At 37.9% G+C, this 23,603-nt stretch overlaps 1 pseudogene across 1 annotated transcript in view; it reads right to left on the bottom strand.

Moving 5' to 3' along the window:
* The window catches only part of LOC306859022 (antigen WC1.1-like), a 38,717-nt pseudogene that overhangs the window by 979 nt on the left and 14,135 nt on the right, over window positions 1-23,603 (bottom strand). Inside the window, exons 3-29 of the transcript in view lie at window positions 22,759-23,073; window positions 22,392-22,490; window positions 20,812-21,108; window positions 18,478-18,792; window positions 17,925-18,236; window positions 17,501-17,815; window positions 17,055-17,417; window positions 16,700-17,017; window positions 16,288-16,590; window positions 15,595-15,909; window positions 15,278-15,490; window positions 15,084-15,179; window positions 14,816-14,875; window positions 13,844-13,906; window positions 8,206-8,529; window positions 7,080-7,394; window positions 6,545-6,844; window positions 6,151-6,468; window positions 5,589-5,888; window positions 4,819-5,133; window positions 4,484-4,708; window positions 4,305-4,385; window positions 2,459-2,515; window positions 2,266-2,334; window positions 2,079-2,141; window positions 1,890-1,952; window positions 1,657-1,719 (exon numbers count right to left, since the gene is read on the bottom strand). The product of the transcript in view is annotated as an antigen WC1.1-like (transcript). The remainder of the gene's footprint in view (window positions 1-1,656; window positions 1,720-1,889; window positions 1,953-2,078; window positions 2,142-2,265; window positions 2,335-2,458; window positions 2,516-4,304; window positions 4,386-4,483; window positions 4,709-4,818; window positions 5,134-5,588; window positions 5,889-6,150; window positions 6,469-6,544; window positions 6,845-7,079; window positions 7,395-8,205; window positions 8,530-13,843; window positions 13,907-14,815; window positions 14,876-15,083; window positions 15,180-15,277; window positions 15,491-15,594; window positions 15,910-16,287; window positions 16,591-16,699; window positions 17,018-17,054; window positions 17,418-17,500; window positions 17,816-17,924; window positions 18,237-18,477; window positions 18,793-20,811; window positions 21,109-22,391; window positions 22,491-22,758; window positions 23,074-23,603) is intronic.

Genomic DNA, 23,603 nt, shown 5'->3' with positions numbered 1-23,603 from the left:
AGCAACATCAAGACCCCAGACCCCTCAGTAGAAATTGTACAGGGAGCCCCTCACAATTACATAGTTTCCTGTTCTTATCTGATGGCAGTGGCACTCGGTATGGTCTTCTGCTGCTGCCCATCTTCTTCGAGGTCCAATGTGTTGTGCGTTCAGAGATACTCTTCTGCTTACCTCGGTTGCAATGACTGCTTGTTTGAGTTACTCTTGCCTTTCTGTCAGCTCTAAACAGTTTGTCCATTCTCCTCTGACCTCTGCCATCAACAAGGCATTTTCACCCACAGTACTGCCACTCACTGGATATTTTCTCTTTTTTTTGGACCATTCTTTATAAACCCCATGGGTTGTATCGGAAAATCCCGGTAGATCCGGAGTTACTGGAATACTCAGGCCAGCCTGTCTGGCACCAACAACCATGTCATGTTCAAAGTCAATTAAAACAGCTTCCACATTCTGATGCCAGGTTTGAACTTTAGCAGATTGTCTGGTCCATGTCTATATGCCTAAATGCATTAAGGCATGATTGGCTGATTAGATATTTGCATTAACGAGCAGTTGAAGTGGCCAGTGAGTGTATATATTAACACAGAGGGAACAAAATGGGAACTCTGTTTAGTGGATACTTACCTACAATCAACCAAAATAAAACCTGCAATTACATACTATTGTTTGTAAGCAATAAATAAGCTTTTATTAAGTTTTTTTTCAGGACTGCAGGTAAGGACAATTTCCAACAAAATTATTTAAAAAATACCCAAATGTATGACGTCACACAAAAGGTAATTACGCTTGTTTTACAGTATATTGATGGATGTGACATGAGCTGCACTGGGGTTCTGATGATCTATTATTAATTCATAATATATTGGTAAATGTATTAATTCATAATACATTGTTACATTTATTATAAAGTTATTCATATGGTTTATGGAGAAGAAATATGCATTTTAAATGTGTTACAGGTGTTACATGCTGTTGAATTACATATAACACAACACTTCTAAAGCCTGATAAATGATGCATATAAAAGTAAAACGCCCAGTAGATAAGCGATATGCATATTTCATTATTGGTTAAAAACACATCTGATCACATAAGATAATATTTGATACAGACTTCTGTGTGTTTCTGTTGTAGAAGTTAGGCTACTTAATGTATCCAAAATAAATGCAAAGATCAGCATTTATCAACTCTCTAAACTCCAGTATTGCTGTGGTGCTGCATGTTGAGGGCTGTTTAATCACTGATGGTCATTTAGGCTTATATTTAGGATGTCTTCGATTGTCACCATGGTTGTGCTTTGTGTAATGTATTACTGAAATACACACAAATTTTTGTCTGACTTGTTTTTATTGATATTAAGACAAAACATCTCACAAAGACAAACTCAAACTAAATTTTAATACGAAAATGTCAAACCTGAGATCTGACATCAATCACATATCACTCAAACTTTGTTCAGATTTATTGAACCGCTTCTTTGTTTGACTCCTCCTCCACATCATCATAATCTGTTATTAAAAACAAAATTTTAAACCTGGTCAAATATTATAATTAGAAGAATATTTTAAAAGTCTAAAAAATGGAAAACTATTTAAAAGATTAAAATATAAATAAAGATGTTATTATAATGAGAACAAAAGGCTTATAGTAACTTACCCCACAGGTTTCTCACATCTTCACTGACACTCATCACATCATCATACTCCTCCTGAACTCTCTCTGATCAAGAATGACATGAAAATATATCATATTAGTTAAACAAATTAGTTAAAAAAAAAGTTATAAAACAGTCTCATTTAAAGGTTTCCTTTTTCCCTTAAATGATTTGATTACACAAAACAAATGTAAACATGGAAAGGGTGATAAAAATGTAGCTCTGTGTATCTCACCTGTTACACCTTGAGAGCTTGATCTATTAATGATGACATCATCATAATTCTCTGGTGTGTCCACTACGCATAAAAATATGAGTTAAAATTAAATATAAGCAAATAAAAAACATTAAGATAAATTATTATCCATAACAATTTTATGTTAGAGGAATATTATTTAAAAAAAAATTATAAAAAGTAAAACACCTTTTTTGATGTCAGAGTTCAGTCCGCTCGTCATGACATAATCATAGCTCTCAGGTGTGTCTTCTACAAATTCACACATTCAGAACAAAATTTGAAACATCCGTCTTCAACATACTGTAATATTTAAATTAATTTTTAAATGTATATAATATGCTGTTGTAGAGTAAGAGAGAGACACCTGTCTCACGATCTGCTTTCAGTCCATCAGTGATGACATCATCATAGTATCCCGGAGTGATTTCCTTCAGCATCTCTTCTGCATCAACACACAATATGTTTGGATACAAAAGCCAAAATATGTTCTTGTTGCAGATCATGAGATGGAGAATGTATTAATCATTTGGTAATTAATCATGTGATCAATTAAAAAGGTCACTGACCTTTTAGGACACTGCCATTGGTGACATCATCATAATATGAAGTCTTGAACTCTTTTGCTAAAGAAGGAGAGAAAACTGTTAATATACAAGTAAACAGTAGTATTTGAACAGTAATGAGTCATTAATCAAATATGTAATAGAATGACTAATTTCATATATAGCATATTCTTTAAAGTGCCCCTATTATGGATTTTTGAGAATGACCTTTCATGCAGTGTGTAACACAGCTCTAAGTGAATGAAAACATCCTGTAAAGTTTTAAATCTGAAAGTGCCCCATGTATAAAGTTATTGTCTCTATTCAACGATTCAGAGTAGACTCTTTCTTTTTAGAGTCATTTTTAAAAAAAAATCTCAAGCCGTTTCATGTTGACGTCAACATGAAACATTAGCATATTGCACGCCCACTTGTTGCATGCGTACACCTGGGAAAACTTGGGGGAAAATGCTGCCTTTAGAGGACACATTCCAAGGTAAGAAGGCATTAAGGCATGTCCGAATTCAATGTTAGCTTCAGTTCCTTTCTCCTGAGATGCCTTCATCTGGCCGATTTTTGAAGGAAGCATATATGTATCCTACGCTGCCTTTGATATCCCACAATCCTGTGCGTTCCATTGTGTGACAGTTAAGATAAAAACTAAAGATGGCGCCTGAGAGTTGCGGTCGGTGGTCAGTTTGTGTGTAAATGTACGTTTTTGATTTGATTACGTCATTTCTAGCGAGAAATTACTATTGCAGTAATTTAATATTCACTTAGTTATTACCAAAGCTCTCTATAATATTTTCCTCTAGACATTACACTGCCGCAGAAGTCTGTCCTAAATCAGTTTCGTGAGGTGCCTTCGTGCGCAAATGCTGCCTGCTAGTCATTGCCTGATAGGGCAGTGAGGCGACAAATCAGCTGCCTGACGCAGCCTTGATTTTCGCATTGGTCTGAATGAAAATGCAAATTCATTCTTTGCCACTAGGTGCCGCTTTTGGTGCGTTAAAAGCTCACAAACACTGCTTTAAATGAAATCATCCAATCACCGCAGATTAGCGTCACGCAAAGGAGGGGTTTGGAAAAATTAATCATTGAGCAAACCCTTTGGGAGTCGTTGAGCAAATAAGGTAAAAATGAATGCATATTATAAGAAAATAAAAGTGTTTTTTGACCTTGCATGCCTGTCAACCTGTAGTTGGGGATTCTCAAAACCAAAATATGAACCTTTCATAACCCATAATAGGGGTACTTTAAAAAAGTATTTGCTGTGCAGTCAGCTTTATTGTGTTCTCAAAATATATTCTCTAACCTGAGAGAAGCTCATCAGCATTTTCATACCCAGAATGCAGTTCTTCAGAGATGAGATTCCCTGTTAAAAAAAAAAAAAAAAAAAAAAAAAAAAAAAAAAAAAAAAGAGCAGACCAGTCAGACAAATGTTCATTACAAACAGACTCAATCCTCATTTCCTTAGGATCACGAAACATTGTGTTAGTGACAACACAACAAATTACTTTATTATTTAACACAATAACTTTATTATTTAAAGCATTCAAGACATAAATCAAACACATGAACCCATTCCTCACTGCATTCCAGAAATATATGCAGGAAGAGAGACACACACACACCTGCAGCTACTGTACATGTATAAACATGAGTCCCTGCTTATGACCCTCTAAAAATACACAGGAAGAGACGCTGCCTGACACACACACATAAACATGCACCTGCAGCTCTGTGGTTTTCTGTCAAGAATTCTGTGGTTTGAAGCAGGAGGTTTAACAGGACTAATAATAGATGAACATCAACTGTCTGACAGACTCTTATTAATGGTATTAAATGAGATTGATGGCTCATGTCTCACCCCTCCGAGTGAAGTATTTGTGTCTGTGCTGAATGTCATAAACAGCCTCAGATGTTATCCTGTGTCTCCTCTTAGAGAGAGCTGTGAGAGTAGACAGACAAACCTGCTGTCAGTTCACAACACATGACTGATCACACACTGAATAAGACACAATATGACAGTCTCTGGATCTCTCCTACCTCTCCTCATCACTCTGTTCTGCTGAATCAGTATAAGCAGTGGCACTAAGAGCAGTAAGAGCACAACTCCCAGTACAATCACAAGCACTGGGGGGGACGGAGAGAGAGACACTGCTGGAGGAGTTTGTGGAGGAGAGACTAATGTTGAGAGCACTGGAGGAGAAACTGGAGGAGAAGCTGATGTTGTTGTGGCAGGAGTAGTGGACACTGACAAATCTAGAAAATCTGCCAAAACAGACACAAATGCATTAACAATCATGATTGTCTTGAATACACAAATATTATTACCTCTGAAATGATCAAATGAATGAAAATCTCCAGTATTTTCCTGTGACCTGCACAGGTGAGCCCAGCGTGCTCTTTGTGGGAGCAGTCAGTGTGGTTTTTCAGGGAGAGAGGACAGTCCCACAGGTGAATCTCATTCCCTCTGCACTCGACTCTGTTCAGCCACACAACACCTTCACCAGCACCAAAGACTGAATTCCCATCAGCCCTCAGTGCTGCTCCACAACCCAGCTGCCTGCAGACCACCTGAGCATCGCTGATGTCCCACTGATCATCACAGACTGAGCCCCACACAGCGTTATGATACACCTCCAGCCTCCCAGAGCACCAGCCCTTACCTCCACTCAGTCTGAGAGGAACATGATCTAAAACGCACACAGCAACCAGCACTGAGCAGCTTCAGTACATTTACAACAAAACACACCGAAACTAAATGCATATCTTTTAATAATTTATTAGAAAGATAAGGCATGCATTAACTAAAATTTAACAAATTTGTTGTCACAAACTTACTTGAACACTGTTTCTGTTGAGGAGATGGTGAGACAAAACATGTCAGATGACTCCGAGGAGACTCATGACTCTCCTCTTAGATTAAAACATGAAAATAACATTAGTATAAAAGACATACTGTAACATCGCACATTGAAACACATCATCAATGTGAAAACATAATTTCATACTCAAATCATTAATATATTTCCTTTAGCTCAGGTTTCTTTTTAAGAAATATTACTTTTCTCACCACATTAGATATAAACATTGTTTTTAAAGAAGCATGGCTTAGACATCATTAAACATCATTGAAATACCATCCTACCTGAGCAGGTTATTTTGGCCACTTCACCTCTACTGCAGTCATTCTGTCCCCAGGGTGAAGATGGACACTGCCATAAAGTGGAATCGTGTCGTCGACATTTAAATTTATCAAGCCAGTTATGAGTCTTTAGGCCCTCTGAATTACTGGGTTCACTACCAGATCTTCCACAGTTCAGCTCTTGACAGATCAGACTCGCTGTGTCTCTGTCCATCTGGTTGTAACACACATTACCCCAGGATCCATTGTAGAAAACCTCCACATTCCCTTCACAGCCCTCAGTTAACCTGATCTCTTTAAACTCTAGATGGAAAGGATGTACATTAAAACAACTGCAAATCAGGTGGTGCTAAATTTAAAATATCACCAAAATAACTGGTTAATTCAAGGCTGATTCATGCTGCCAGCACTGACAGCATTTAAATATTATGTTAGCCTAATTCTATATTACTTGCATAATATTGTACAGGTATATGGTATCAGCATTTGCAACATGCATTAGCCTATTTGGGCGAAAAGCAAAAAATATGTTTATGGAGAACAATTCCTCTAGTGTACTGTTTACCTGAGCACACGACTCCTACATCCTCCTTGTGTTGACAGTCATGTTTTCCCCAGCCTGGAGAAGAGCAGCTCCACAGGGACGTCTCATTCCCCTCACACTCCACCTCATCCAGCCATATGGGTCCAGAACCAGGACCAAACCAGGCTGGTACCTGCTGGTTACTGAGGGCCACTCCACACTGCAGCTGTCTGCACACCACATGGGCATCTTTAATATCCCAGGAGTCATCACACACTGTCCCCCATGAGCCACTGTGAAAAACCTCCAGCCTCCCTGCACAGTCTCCCCCAGAACCCACCAGCCTGATGGACTCGTGACCTGATATTCAGAGAAAGAAAAACACATTATTTATCAATAACAATTGGAGAATCTGCCCATATGTTGTTCTTCTCACCAAGGCAGGTGATTGACAGCTGTTGTGTGGAGCTGCAGTTCCCCAGATGAGCTTCACTCCCAGAGCACTGGAAGCCCGACACATACTCATAACTGTGTTCAGGACTGGATGAAGGGGAGCCGTAGAAGTTCAGCACAGAGCCACAGCCCAGCTGTCTGCAGACCACAGAAGATTCAGTGAGACTCCAGGAGTCCAGCAGAACTCTCCTCCAGACCTGATGGATGAAAACTTCCACCTCCCCCTCACACTGTCTCTCTCCAGACAACCGCACCAGACCATCATGAAGAGCCAGAGAGGAATCTGAGGAGAAGATCTCATGTTATCATAAAATGTGTTAAAGACCACAGAGGAACATTTGCATAACAAATATGCTTTATATCATTATTATATAATTTTACATAATCATTTAAAAAAACGACACAAGCATTAATCTTCAGTCTGAAATGTAGCCTACATGTATAGAGCACAAATACTGAGTATGAGATTTAGTCTCAGAAGCTTAATGTCAGTAAATGTTACAGTAACTTGGACTCACTAGAGCAGATGACTCCAACATCTCGTCTATGAGAACATTCAGATCGACTCCATGAAGAGATGGAACATTCTGAGAGTTTTGTTTCATTCCCGTCACAATCAAACACATCAGCCCAGATTTCATCACTTCCCTCTCCAAACCAGTCTGATCCCACAACAGACACAGCAATCCCACAATTCAGCTGTCTACAGAGGACACTGGCAGCTCTCATATCCCAGCATGCATCACACACTGTCCCCCATTTACTGAGATACTGACATTCAACTCGACCAGAACAGATGTCAGGGCCGTTTACCAGTTTGAGATCAGTGTAACCTGGACAAGAAATTGAAACTTATTTAAACAAGATGTAACAGATTAATTTAGAGGAAAGAGAATTGATTGTTTATTTTTACTTCTGTTCTCACTTTTCATAAAATATTACATGCTCATAATAAATGTTGATTAAACAGTTATATTTTAGTATATTTATTGATTAAAATGTTGGATTTGATTTATTTATTGATAGGATAAACAGTGACATTTTACCAGAACATATCAGTCCCACATTGTTGTCTTGAGAGCACTGTATGTTCTTTGATGTTGGGCACAATCGAATACTTGATTCATCCCCTCGGCACTGAATCTCTTGTGTCCACATCTGAGTGTCTCCTTTGTCAAAAGCGGTTGCTCCCAGAACCTGTACAGGAGCCCCACAGTCCAGCTCTCTACACACAACCTCTGCATCCTGCTGGTCAAAGGCAGCATTACACACTGTGTACCATGTGTTCCCATAAAGCACCTCTAATCTCCCAAAGCACAGGTGAGGTCCATCAGCAAGTCTTGTAAATCGTCCATAGTTTATGGTCTCTAAATATTTCCATAATACATAAAACCAATTTAATTGTGAGTCTTACTGTGAGTGTTACAAACAAACAATAACTGCGAGTATCATTCGACTGAATTAATATTGAAAACATAAAAACTGGGTCATTTCAACATTAAAATTTCACAATTAACTCGTAAGTTTATTGTTTATAACTAGCTCAGAAATTAAATGTATTAAATGATTCAATATTGCATATGTTGTGTTAAGAGAAGAAAGTTTAATAGGTGATTAAACAGAGAGGTCCATGAAATTGCTTACTTGAGCATCTGACTCCAGCATCATAATCATGACGGTCACAGCTTTTACTATGTGTGCCCCATCCTTTTGATCCACAGTCCTTCAGCATCGATTCTGATCCATTACACTGCACTCTATCCATCCAGATTTGCCCTGATCCTTTTCCAAAATAAGAATATCGTGGTGCTTGTAAAGCCTCTCCACAGTCCAGCTCTCTACACACCACTGCAGCATCAGTCATATCCCAGTTATTATGACACACTGTTCCCCACTGATCTCTATGAAGAACCTCCACTCTACCAGCACAGCGACTGTCCCCATTCACCAGCCTCACATTCACTCTGTCTATCCATGAGAGATACATCATAAAATGAGCATACAATATAATAATTGCCATATAGAAGTTATATAAAAAAAACACATAACTGCATAATCACATGTAAATCAATTTAAAATAAAATTCATATATACAATATAGAATGTTTTATAAAAAAAAATGCTTTATCTGTCCCTGAGAATACTTACTAGCTGTGATGAGTGTAACCACTAAATACAATAAAATAAATGTCAGACAGCTTTCCATCCCTCTTTGTTTTCCCAAAAGACTAATTAACCATTACCAAAGTTTCTCCTCAGGTCCTTCAAACACACTGAAGAAACGGGCTCCTGTCAGCCCCATAAAGAGAGAGAGAGACTCACAGCTGCCAATGACACTCACTGTTACCTTATTAGACACAACAGAGGAAATCATCAAACACAATCAGTGACAAATCAGAAAGCAGCATTTTGATTTTCTCCATATATATCAATAAAGTGTCAGCGCTGATGAGCGGGACTCCTCCTCCAGCGTGAAGAGACACTTCACTGAGGACAGACTCGTGTCAGTCAGAAGTCAGTGTGGAGATAAAGTCACACTAAACTTAAAGCAGATTGATACAGAAACACTGCAGCTTATATTCAGCATCAAACCTGAACCTGAACACAGCAGATACAAGCTCTGATCACTGGCTTTTGTTAGTCTGAACACTTCAAACACTTAAACTTAGGAGAACCAATTTCTAATGACTAATTTTAATGAATTAATGGATTTTACTCAGTTGCTCTTTATTGTAACCAAGAAAACAATAAAAATGTGATTACAGCACAGTATAAACTATATTGTTGCTAAAGCTATTTTGACAAGTTTTTATTAAATGAAATATTATCTACTTTCTTTAGGTATAACTTAATAAAATAAAATAACAGCAGTAATCATGTGTGTTTAATACTGCGGTGTTGCATTTGTCCAGCAGATGGCAGCTAAATACTTGTTATTGTAAAGAGGAGCAGCCAAGGCTCTTGTCCCTGTGTTTTTGCATGAGGAACTTCTCATTAGTAAAAGTATTACAGGACAGCCTCTATAATGTGGAATGCCAAAGTTGCCAAAATAATAAATAAATGAGTATATAAATATACTAAGAAAATAAATAAACAAATAAAATGTGAAAAAATAAATGAGAATTTTACTTATATTTCATTATGTATAATTGTATTTTATCTACATTTATTTTTCATTTATTCGTACATTTATTAATTTTCATATTTATGTATTATTTATATATGTATTTATGTCACATTTGAATAAATGTGAAAATATATAAATGTTGACAAATACATATATAAATAAAAGTGAAAATAAATAAGCGTATAAATAAATGAAAAAAAATAAATGTGGAAAAAAATGCAATTATACATTTAAGGAAATATAGAAATACTTAATATTTGTTGTTTAACATTTCTTTGTAGATGTATTTATTTATTTATTTGATTAGTTTCCAGTTCACGTGCTGGAGAACAGAGGAGCAAGAAACAAGGCATCAGTTTGAGTATTGAGAAGCACCTTATCTGAACCAGTTATTTGATAACAATAATTTATTCAGTCACTCAGATTTAGTTTTGAAATACTAATTTACAGTATCCAGGAAAGAATTTAATATAGCTTTCAATCTCTTTGGAAATGTGTATGCTCTTTACTTTAATTCACTGGTTGGTTCTATTTGTTTCTCAATGCAAAAGAGTAATTACAAAGTCAGATTCTATTTTTGGACCATGTTACCTCAATTCCTTCCGCAATGTGCTATTGAAATAATATTTATGATGATATTACTGGCCACATGTGTGGTCACTCCCTCAATTTTCTTTCCTAATGAATAAAGTTAAAGAAATGATTATTACACAATTATTCATAAATTTCACCCCGTTAAGCATTACTTAAAATACCATTGACACATCCTGCTGTTTTTGTCAATCTTTGCCTAAAACTATTAGTCATTTGTTTTGGGATTGTCCTTTCAATCCTTTTGGAGTAATATTAACGCTTTAATTATTCAGAATGTATTACGTGATTTTTCTTTGTCTGATAATTATTTTTGGGTTACAATACAATACAAAAAAGCACTTGGTGTTGTGGCCATATCACCACCTCGGGTGTGCATTATTTTTGAATCATTACTGATTACAGATTACATGAAAACTGTAGTTAGTTAGTTATAACTGTAGCGTAATTCATTTTAGCTAATGTATTCTGACTACTTTTTAGATTTTATTTTAAACTTGCCATTAAACATACCATATTGATATAAAAAAGCAAATAGAAATCAAATATGGAGGGGTGAGAACCAGAAGGGCGTAAGTGACACTTTTGGTGAAATGGAGATATATACACATCAAATAAAAGCTCTTAATGAGCTCTTTCTTCCAAAAGTACTGTCATCCATGAGTGTACAAATTTGTATTATGAACAACTGAAATCAGTCAGATCAAACTATGGTAAATTTGTTGTTTTGGCTCGCCGGTAAAGTTGGTGAAATGTCACTTACACCCTTCTGGTTTTCACCCCTCGATATATTAAAAACTGTTGATATCATCATCATAATATGCATTACAAATGCCATTAATTCAGGGTTTCCCAAACTGGGCTTAATGTAAGAACTGCAGTGGGGTTGTGAGTTGATTAAAAAGCGTATAATTATTTAAATCATAAATTTAAAATAAATTATTTGAACACTAAAAATAGAAATATTGTATTTGTTTTGTCCACAACCAAAGTCTTTCAGGTCAGACTTCCCAATTCAACAGTTAAGATCATTCTGGATATGATGACGACTGCTATATTACATTACTACCCAGCTCTGGAAATCATTTACTGTATGTACCATGGTACTGTATATACAGTAAATGCCATATAATCATCATCATTTTACTTTTTTGGAAATTAGGCTACTTAATATTTACCCTTCAGAAACATTCACTCATACAGAAATCAAAAGTGTATTTTTTTCATGATCTGATTTTAAATGAGCTTTCATTTTATCAGGTTTTAAAATTAGTCTGCAAACCAACTTTTTTTTCATCAGCACGAAAAAGAAAGCGAGAATAACATGACCTGGCCACATATTTGTTCGGAGACCAGACAACCACAGATTAATAAGATTAATCAGAAACATTGATTAAAGCGGCTTACGTACCCGACACAAAAGATGCTGTTCTCCTCAGAAAGAGCCTCTGTTGGGTTGCATTCAAATCTCAGAGAATGTTTGTCTTATTGGAGACATTAGAAGTGGTCTGGATAAATAATGACACTCAAAAACTTTATAGCCATGGTATTTAAGATAAAAGTTAAATAATTATTCAGAATAATTGTAGTCTAAAAGTTTAAAGATCTACAAATCCAGTTTGAGCTGGGAATGGAGCTCAAGCGTAGTTCAGGCCATGGCGTGACAGCGGCATCAACTGACACTCAGCTGATCGTAACTTGTAAACTTTATTCTACTTTAGAGTCGCTGTCCATTCATGGAGTGCTGAAATATCAATCTACCTTGCTTTTTTAGGTAACGTTATAAACATTTGTAATTTACTTGATGGAAAAAGTTTGAATTTATTTTTCTTTTGTCCCTTTAGGTCATTTCTCCTCATGGTTCAGCCCGGAACTCAAAAGTAATGAAATCTAAGGGTAGGCGTCTTGAACAACTATAGGAAACCTCACCTTCATGCTCATGCTGGGACTTATTCAGACTAGATATTGAAATATAAAGAAGCACTCAACACTGCACGCTCTACCTACCTTTCCAGTGTTAATAATAAAGCAGTGTAAACCCAAGACTCTTTTCTCTGAGATTAACAAACTTCTCTAACCATAATCTTAAACAATGAATGTCTCGTTTGACCTTTGTAAAACTTTTCATTCATTTTTCCTACATAAAACTGGTGTCATCTACTAAGTTTTTTCCCATCTGCTCCTCCAGATTTTTCTCCTTCTCAGTCTGTCCTCCCGTTCTCAACCTTTTTACCTACTAATACATCTGAGGTTGAACAGCTGATTACTAAATCTAATTTCTCTTCCTGTCAGCTTGGCCCAATTTCAACTCACTCAAAAACTTCTTGCCTTCTCTCATATCACCCATATGATAAACAGATCCCTTGATGCTGTTTATGTTCCGCTAGGTTTAAAAATAGCTGCTATCACTCCAGTACTAGGAAACCAAGTCTGATCACTAACCTGAGTAACTTTAAACCAGTTTCCAATCTTTGGTTTCTAGCGAAGGTATTTAAAAAAGATGGTTGTCACACAATTGCAGTCTCACTTGGATAAAGTCCCGCAGTGGCCGCCATGCCAGAGTCCAGTCATCATGGCTGCCATATCAGAATGTACTAGGGCTGTCTCAAGGCATTTAGGACTAGCTTCCAAGGTGACAGACCCTCCTTTGATGCCACAGAGGCCATATCTAAACAGACTTATGAATCTGAAATCATAGCACAATATCCAATATACAAACTGACTGAATGTTGGGAAAAAATGTTGTTGTTTTTTTATTCTCTCAAATTTCTAAGGCTACGTGATAGAAATGGTTTCATCCTGTGCAGCTGCAAAAACTGCACAATGTGTAAAAATGTCTGGAAAGGCAAATTCAAACATTCTGAAAAGGCCATGAAAGCAAAGATCAAAGCAAAGAAAAACTAAAAAAAAAAATTCAATACAAAATATAATGAACCATTAGATTGCATCTAAAACAAACAGTATATAGGATTGCTTAAACTCTGCAGACCACTAAAAAGCTTTAAAAATATTTGAGGCAGTTGGTGTGGTTTCAGTTACACAGTCCTTCCCCGACATCATCATAGTCTGTAATTAGAAAACGGAAGTAAATTAATGTATCAATACATGTCACTCATATACTCCCTCTTTGTATCATCATTCTCCTCCTCCTCCTCAACACCCACTGATATTAATGTATATTATCAATAACAAAAAAATAGTCCTCATATTTTACATGACACTGTCACGGTGCATACAGCAGGGAGGAACAAGGAACACGTTGTAACTCAAATAACATACTTTACTTTAGACATCAGGACAGGGCAGGGCAAACACAGACATCAAACACCGGGGAGTAACAAGTAGACCAGACGAAATAACATTGCACACACAGGACTATAAATACACAGGTAAATAAACGAACATGGCTGGACAAGGATAAAGTACTAATGACGTGAAACGAGGACAGGAAACAAACCAAATATGGGCATGAAAACACAGGGAGCACGTGGAAACACAAGACACACACAACAGAGGACTGACAGACACTTTACAATATAGAAGTATATAATTTGAATCCCACACCTGCTTTATCATTGGAGAACTGCGGTACAGTGACAACATCATCATAGTTTTCTGGTAAGTCATCTACAACAAAATAATGAAAAATGAAATGCATTCATAAATGTCAGAAATTACAATTTTATGTATCTAAATATATAGTGTTTAAAACTGTAGAAATAATTTTAAAATTAACCTTTAGCAAGATGTCTCCAACCAGCAGTGATTACATCATCATAATCCTCTGGTGTGATTTGTTGCTCTCCTAAATGTTTTTAATAATACAGAAAGAAATAACAGAAACTAAGTTTACTGTTCACATGCCAAATACAATTAAGTGAAATCCTGTGATCAGTTAACAAAGTCACTGACCTGTTGGGCCTACAGTGGTGCTGATTTCATTATAGTAGCCAAGTTTAACACTTTCTTTTTTTTTTTTTTATTATTATATTTACATTTTTGTCACAGTGTCATTCAGTCTGGAATTTGTTTTGCATTTGCACTATTTCCCTGCCTGTGTTTTCACGGTTAAAGATTTGATGATTTGATTTGCCACTAATCACCTTGTTTGCACTGTGTATTAAGTTCTCTCGGCTTCAGTTCAGTTTGTCTGGCCTCGTCCATGTTACATCTGTGCTAAAGCTACCCTGTGTTTGTATTGTGTTGGTTTAAAGACTTTTGGAACATTCATCTTCATCTTTGTGCTTTTTATAAAGCATAGTGTGACACATTCATTCATTTACCGGACGCTTTTATCCAAAGCGACTTACAAATGAGGAATATAAGTGATTTATCATAAAGAGGCAAATAGACACAAGAAATGCTATTATTATTAGTGCTGTTATTAATAATAATACCTAATCTGAATTATGTGCTAAATGGTTTATAATTGAATCTCTGCTAAGATAACTTGCTACATGAATGCTTTTAATTAATTTAACATACATACATGCTTCTATATGTAGCAGGTAACATTATGATATTTCAGTCTCTAACCTGAATCAAGCTCATCAGCATCTTGATACCCATAATGCTGTTCTTCAGAAAAAACACTTCCTGTTATGGAGAAGTAGAACCATCAGACACATTCACAATCACAAATCAGCCAAATTCCCCATTTCCTTTGGATCTGATAAAACTAACACTATATAATTTCAAACGATACACACAAGATCCCACAAATGAATCTATGCAATTTACTCCACTTACCCCTCTTAGTGAAATTATTCCACTTTTTATCTCAACACATTAAATGCTTACTCACCCCTCTGAGTGAAAAGACTGTGTCTATTAGTGGGTCTGTGCTGAATCTCCTCATAAACGGCCTCAGTCGTCGTCCTGTGTCTCCTCTTAGAGAGAGCTGTGAGTGTAGACAGACAAACCTGCTGTCAGTTCACAACACATGACTGATCACACACTGAATAAGACACAATATGACAGTCTCTGGATCTCTCCTACCTCTCCTCATCACTCTGTTCTGCTGAATCAGTATAAGCAGTGGCACTAAGAGCAGTAAGAGCACAACTCCCAGTACAATCACAAGCACTGGGGGGACGGAGAGAGACGCTGCTGGAGGAGTTTGTGGAGGAGAGACTGATGTTGGGCGCACTGGACGAGAAACTGGAGAAGAAGCTGATGTTGTTGTGGCAGGAGTAGTGGGCACTGACAAATCTGTCAAATCTGTCAAAACAGACCCAAACATTCAAATTTATGATTTGTTTGAATACATAAAAAGATCATAAAATTAATAATTTTATTCCGTGTTCGGCTGTGACCTGCACAGGTGAGTCCAGCGTGCTCTTTGTGGGAGCAGTCAGTGTGGTTTTTCAGGGAGAGAGGACAGTCCCACAGGTGAATCTCATTCCCTCTGCACTCGACTCTGTTCAGCCACACAACACCTTCACCAGCACCAAAGACTGAATTCCCATCAGCCCTCAGTGCTGCGCCACAACCCAGCTGCCTGCAGACCACCTGAGCATCGCTGATGTCCCACTGATCATCACAGACTGAGCCCCACACAGCGTTATGATACACCTCCAGCCTCCCAGAGCACCGGCCCACCCCTCCACTCAGTCTGAGAGGAAAATGATCTAAAACACACACATCACAAAAAAGGAAACATTAATTACCAGCAGAGTACTGTCTGAACAGCAGCGTCTGCACAGGAGTATGTGTGTAATTATTTGTATACCCAAACACGAAATCCTGCTGGTGCCTCATATTAGAACACTATTACCTTAGGTTGCATACAAAATTCATAATTTTTATGTTTTTTCCATTTAATGAACTTACGTGAACACCGTCTCTGGTGGAGAGATGTGGAGCATGTCAGAGAGCTTCGAGGAGACTCATGACTCTCCTGTTCTGTAACAACAATATTATAAAATATGGATTCCATACAACTTCTCAAAGCATTAATGCTAAAGGATAACTGTATTGTTTTCTGATGGAAAAAGTATCTGTTTTACCTGAGCAGATAATTTTGGCCACTTCATCTTCACCACAGTCATTCTGTCCCCAGGATAAAGATGGACATTGCCATAAAGTGGAGTCATGTGGTCGACATGTTACTTTATCCAGCCAGTTAGGAGCTGATTTCACTCTTGATGTAGAATCAGACAAATCACCAGATCTTCCACAGTTCAGCTCTTGACAGATCAGACTCGCTGTGTCTCTGTCCATCTTGTTGTAACACACATTACCCCAGGATCCATTGTAGAAAACCTCCACATTCCCTTCACAGCCCTCAGTTAACCTGATCTCTTTAAACTCTACATTAAAAAAATTACATTTTAAAATCACAAAAACGGACACACGAATGTTGAAATGTGTAAAACCGTATATTTAACTTGAATGTAAACAATTTAGCAGCATGTTTACCTGAGCACACGACTCCTACATCCTCCTTGTGTTGACAGTCATGTTTTCCCCAGCCTGGAGAAGAGCAGCTCCACAGGGACGTCTCATTCCCCTCACACCCCACCTCATCCAGCCATATGGGTCCAGAACCAGGACCAAACCAGGCTGGTACCTGCTATTTACTGAGGGCCACTCCACACTGCAACTGTCTGCACACCACATGGGCATCTTTAATATCCCAGGAGTCATCACACACTGTCCCCCATGAGCCGCTGTGAAAAACCTCCAGCCTCCCTGCACAGTCTCCCCCAGAACCCACCAGCCTGATGGACCCACGACCTGATATTCAGAGAAAGAAAAACAAATTATTGATCACTAACAATTGAAGAATCTGCCCAGATGTTGTTGTTCTCACCAAGGCAGGTGATTGACAGCTGTTGTGTGGAGCGGCAGTTGAGAGTTTGTGGAGAGCTGCAGTTCCCCAGATGAGCTTCACTCCCAGAGCACTGGAAGCCCGTCACACACTCATGACTGTGTTCAGGACTGGATGAAGAGGAGCCGTAGAAGTTGAGCACAGAGCCACAGCCCAGCTGTCTGCAGACCACAGAGGATTCAGTGAGACTCCAGGAGTCCAGCAGAACTCTCCTCCAGACCTGATGGATGAAAACTTCCAGCTCCCCCTCACACTGCCTCTCTCCAGACAACCGCACCAGACCATCATGAAGAGCCAGAGAGGAATCTGAGGAGAAGATGTGACATTTTATTAGGATATTGCAAGGGGATTTATGTACCTTTTTTTTTTCTTCAATAAAATCCCCTCACTAGAGCAGATGACTCCAACATCTTGTCTATGAGAACATTCAGCTCGACTCCATGAAGAGATGGAACATTCTGAGAGTTTTGTTTCATTCCCGTCACAATCAAACACATCAGCCCAGATTTCACCACTTCCCTCTCCAAACCAGTCTGATCCCACAACAGACACAGCAATCCCACAATTCAGCTGTCTACAGAGGACCCTGGCAGCTCTCATATCCCAGCATGCATCACACACTGTGCCCCATTTACTGAAGTATTGATGTTCAACTCGACCAGAACAGGAGTCTGAACCATTTACTAGATTAACCTCAGCGTAACCTGTATAAAGAACATAGAGGTTCAGAAACAACATTTAATGCAGCTGGCAGCTGACAAGTTGCATTGTGTCAAAAAACAAAAGATGGGACACTGAATATTGATACTTAACCTGAGCATATCAGTCCCATAATGTCACCGGTGCAGTTGTGTTTATGTGATGATGATATTGGACAGAATGAAATCTGAGATTCTTCTCCTCTGCACTGAATCTCTTGTGTCCACATCTGAGTGTCTCCTTTGCCAAAAGCAGCTGCTCCCAGCACCTGTACAGGAGCCCCACAGTCCAGCTCTCTACACACAACCTCTGCATCCTGCTGGTCAAAGACAGCATCACACACTGACATCCACGTCTGATCATGAAGTATCTCTAGCCTCCCAGAGCACAGGTGAGATCCATTAACAAGTCGAGGTGGTGTATGACCTGTTTAAATAAAATTCATTACAGCACATAAAAACAAATGCTAGCTGACAGTGAATAAAACACATGATAGTTAAATACCCTAACAATACAACAATTTATATATACAGTTTTCCAAACAAAACACAATTATTCTTTGTGTCATCATAAATACACTGGCAACAAGTTTTGTTTGCCTGAAACCCCCCCCCCCCCCCCCCCACCCACACACACACACAATGCGTTTATATTTATTTATATTTACCTGAACAGATGACACCAGCATCAGAATTGTGAGTACAGGCATGTAGGCTCCATCCTGATGAACCACAGTTTTTCAGTGAAGACTCTGATCCAGTACATACTACCGCACTCATCCAGATTGGTCCTGATCCTGATCCAAAATGAGCACCACCCAGAGCATCTACAGGTTCTCCACAGTCCAGCTCTCTACACACCACTGCAGCATCAGGCAAATCCCAGAAATCACCACACACTGTTCCCCACTGACCTCTATGAAGAACCTCCACTCTACCAGCACAACGACTGTGACCATCAACCAACCTCACATTTTTTTTATCTAAGTGACAGAAGAATACAGAGAGAGAGAGGCTACAAATAAAAGTAGGGTATTTTTTAATAATAAGCCTTATTTTAATTCTCACCAGCACATAGCAGCCCTTGGTAATTATTATGTGAACAGTTGTTTTGATGTGATGGAGATGTTGGACAGAGATGAATCTGAGATTCATTTCCTCTGCACTGAATCTCTTGTGTCCACATCTGAGTGTCTCCTTTGTCAAAAGCAGCTGCTCCCAGCACCTGTACAGGAGCCCCACAGTCCAGCTCTCTACACACAACCTCTGCATCCTGCTGGTCAAAGGCAGCATCACACACTGACATCCACGTCTGATCATGAAGTATCTCTAACTTCCCAGAGCAGCTGGTGTTTCCAATAAGCTTGACATCTGAAGTAATACAAAAGAAGAAACGTTTAAAAAAAAATTATTTAAAAAAAAGCAATTGACAATTGTTTTCATACTATTTTTTTTCAATGTGTAATGCTTGTCGTTATTACCAAAAAAGTAACATTTACTGTGAAAAGGAATCACAGTAAACTATTCAGATGATTTAAGAAGGGTTCATTTAAAGGATTAGTTCACACATACACGAAAGAAAGAAAGAAAGAAAGAAAGAAAGAAAGAAAGAAAGAAAGAAAGAAAGAAAGAAAGAAAGAAAGAAAGAAAGAAAAGAAAGTCATAATTTACCCACTCTCATGCCAATCCAAACTAGGGCTATGCAATTTAGACAAAAAATTCCATCCTTCAAAAATGTTGTAAAAGTGCTTATTATTAGCATGTTCTTGTACTCCTGCAGCTCACTTTAAATTGATTTCCAGGGGCATTTTGACCTTTATAAGGGCAATTGTTCTAACCTAATTTCACAAGTTCCCCTGCCCATCCAGTCTTAATAGTTAATGGTAAGCAAACTTGGCTTGCTGTCTTTGACAAGAGAATCAAACCAGAGGCTTGGCTTGAGCTCTGAGTTCAAAAAAAGAAAGAACAGCATTCATTTGAAATAGAAATATTTTGCAACATAAATGTCTTTACAGTCACTTTTGGTCAATTTAATGGATCTTTGCTAAATAAAAGTATTTATTTTCTCGGCTTTTACAGGAATAAATTATATTTTAAAATAGAAAACTGTTATTTTAAAATGTAATAATATTTTACAATATTACTGTATTTTTCATCAAATGTAATAAGACTTCTTTCAAAAACATTAAAAAATCTTAACTATTCCAAAATTTTGAACAGTGGTGTACTGTCAGCTTGCACATCGTTAAAATAATAATTTTATCATAAACAATACATATCAAACATCCATAATCTAAACTTGTATATATTTATTTCTCTCTTTCTTGATGGAAAACAAAAAGTGAATGCTTAATTAAAGAATATCCTAGCATTCGTTTCAATGTAACGAAAGTGAAATAAGTGCCTTTTGTGCTCCACAGGAAAAAGTAATACAGGTCGGAAAAGTCATGAAGGTGAGTAAATAATGAAAGAATTTTCATTTTTGGGTGAACTATCCTCTGAGGCAGGTGAATCATCAGTAAAAATAGGATGATGTTTGGGGCAGATTACCTGAACAGATGACTCCTGCATCCTTAGTATGATCACAGTCATAAAAAAAACACTTCTATTGATGCACAGCTCTTCAGTGTTGACTCTGATCCATTACATAGCTTGAAATGTGACCAGATTGGCCCTGATCCTGGTCCAAAATGAGCACCACCCAGAGCATCTACCGGTTCTCCACAGTCCAGCTCTCTACACACCACTGCAGCATCAGCCAAATCCCAACCAATATCACACACTGTTCCCCACTGACCTCTATGAAGAGCCTCCACTCGACCAGCACAGCGACTGTTACCATCAACCAATCTCACTCTAATATTGCCTATACAATGAACAGAGAGGGAATTTAAAAAGGTTTCAAAAAAGAAAAAACTATAGTGAAACTAAACTAATATTTAGTCTGTATTTAGGAACATTACATTTTATTGCAGTTTATTTAAAAAGGCCCAAACCTGCACACACCAGACCAACATCATTTTCATGAGAACAGTTGTTTTGATGTGATGGAGATGTTGGACAGAGGTGAATCTGAGACTCATTTCCTCTGCACTGAATCTCTTGTGTCCACATCTGAGTGTCTCCTTTGTCAAAAGCAGCTGCTCCCAGCACCTGTACAGGAGCCCCACAGTCCAGCTCTCTACACACAACCTCTGCATCCTGCTGGTCAAAGGCAGCATCACACACTGACATCCACGACTGATCATGAAGTATCTCTAACCTCCCAGAGCAGCGAGAACCTCCAACCAACCTGACTTCTGAAAAAGCAACATTTAAGTTGACTGGTACACTGTATTTATTGGTAAATGAATCAATCATAAGAAATGTAAAAAATATTGTGATATTTCCATATTATGGAAAATTATATTTTTCTTTATCCTCTGAAAAAAGATATTCACTATGGATGTAAAATATCTGAATACATTAACACATGACCAGTCACATTTTCATGTAAATGATCTCATGTCATGTGTATTTGTTACAAAACATGTCTGTTTGTAAGAAAATTGGTCTGCCCAGTCACAGTGAGGTAATAAGGAGGAAATAGAATATATACTACTATTCCTAAGCAACAGAAAATCTAAATTTAAAATTTGAAGTCTTCAAATTTTGTAGTGTTATTTGTTGTGCCTGCTACATTTATTACATTAGAATGTAAAGTTAGAGACAAGCTGCTGAAGTTTATTTTTAACAAGGCCCCTGATTATTACAGTCTGATTTTAACGGTGTGTATGGTCAAAGAGAAGGTGGAAAATTACATTACAATTGCTTTTGGTGCAACTGTTTTGTACTATAAGACAGGATTCTTAGCTTACCTGAACAAATGACTTGAGCATTTTTATCAAGACAGTCGTCACGATAAAGCAACGGTGCAAATCCACAATTCTTAAGTGAGGACTCAGATCCAGTACACAATGCATTTTTTATCCAGATTGGTCCTGATCCTGATCCAAAATGAGCATCACTCAGAGTATCCAGAGGTTCTCCACAGTCCAGCTCTCTACACACCACTGTAGAGAGCTGGACAGATAAAAAAAACCATCAACCAAATCCCAACCAGCGTCACACACTGTTTCCCACTGACCTCTATGAAGAACCTCCACTCTACCAGCACAGCGACTGTGACCACCAACCAACCTCACATTTATTTTGTCTTTGAATGTAAGAGAGAGCAATAGAAAATTAAGTGTCCATTTAAAATTTTACAATAAAATAAAATATGCTCTAGACCTTAATCAGTTTAGACACCATATTGAATTGAACATAGATTCCTGTCAGTCCTCAAACATTAAATATGCCCTACCAGACTAAGGTCTTTTGTATTGTGAATCCTTACCAGCACACACCAAACCAATGATGTATTTCTGAGAACAGCTGCTTTTGACTGATGGTGTTGTTGGACAGAGGTGAATCTGAGACTCATTTCCTCTGCACTGAATCTCTTGTGTCCACATCCGAGTGTCTCCTTTGCCAAAAGCAGCTGTTCCCAGCACCTGTACAGGAGCCCCACAGTCCAGCTCTCTACACACAACCTCTGCACCCTGCTGGTCAAAGGCAGCACCACACACTGACATCCACGTCTGATCATGAAGTATCTCTAACCTCCCAGAGCAGCGAGAACCTCCAACCAGCCTGACTCCTGAAAGGACACAGATAAAAAACCCCACAGATTAGTTAAAAAAAACCCAAACATTTATGGATCCTCAAGATCACGATTTATACATAATTTTGGTCTTTGAGTAAATAAATAATATAAAAATACAAAAGGAAAACACAGAAAACGCAAATATGAAAAATATTTATTATTGTCAACATTTTAAAATCAACTTCTTTAGAAATTAGAAGTCAGAATGGCAGCACAAAAATCGTATATAGATATGAATAAAATAATAGGTAAAATACTTTACCTGAGCAGATGACTCCAGCATCTTTAGAATGATCACAGTTATTTTTACCCCATCCAAATGACTCACAGTTCTTCAATGTGGACTCTGATCCAGTACACAAGACAAAAGTCATCCAGATTGGTCCTGATCCTTGTCCAAAATGAGCATCCCGCAGAGCATCTACAGGTTCTCCACAGTCCAGCTCTCTACACACCACTGCAGCATCAGGCATATCCCATTCCTCATCACACACTGTTCCCCACTGACCTCTATGAAGAACCTCCACTCGACCAGCACAGCGACTGTGACCACCAACCAACCTCACATTCACACTGTCTGAAAATTGAACAGAGACAATGAGAGAGAGATGAAGGGATGAGAGAGTTTAAGAATCACAAACTGGGACACAATGTTCATGGGACTGATTCAAAATAACATCTCTGTCAGTGATATTTCCAAATTAATGTTTATCACAACAGAGTATTGACCTAGATATTCTAGTGACTCCAAATGTGCAATGAAATTCACTGCCATCCAACTCAAGGGGCCGAGACATGTGCTTATAATGAATATTAGCATTATTTTGAGACTCCATGAGAGAGAGAGAAAAAACAGAGAGAGATAAAATGTCTGCTATAAGCAATACAGGATCAAATTCAACATACTGTGCAAATGCAATTACCCTGTCATCTAAAACAACACATTACAGTACAGTTTAATTTTAAGTGACAAAAGAACACAATCCCGACCCCTTCTAAAAATAACTTTTTTGATTTCAGATGTACTTACCAGCTATGAGTATTACAACTGAAATCAGTAAAATGAGTGTCAAGCCTCTCCCCATCATCCTCATCCTCAGCATGAAA

The sequence above is a fragment of the Barbus barbus genome (assembly GCF_936440315.1).
Source record: "Barbus barbus genome assembly, chromosome: 39".
NCBI lineage: Eukaryota > Metazoa > Chordata > Actinopteri > Cypriniformes > Cyprinidae > Barbus > Barbus barbus.
This window is presented reverse-complemented; position numbering and strand designations above follow the sequence as displayed.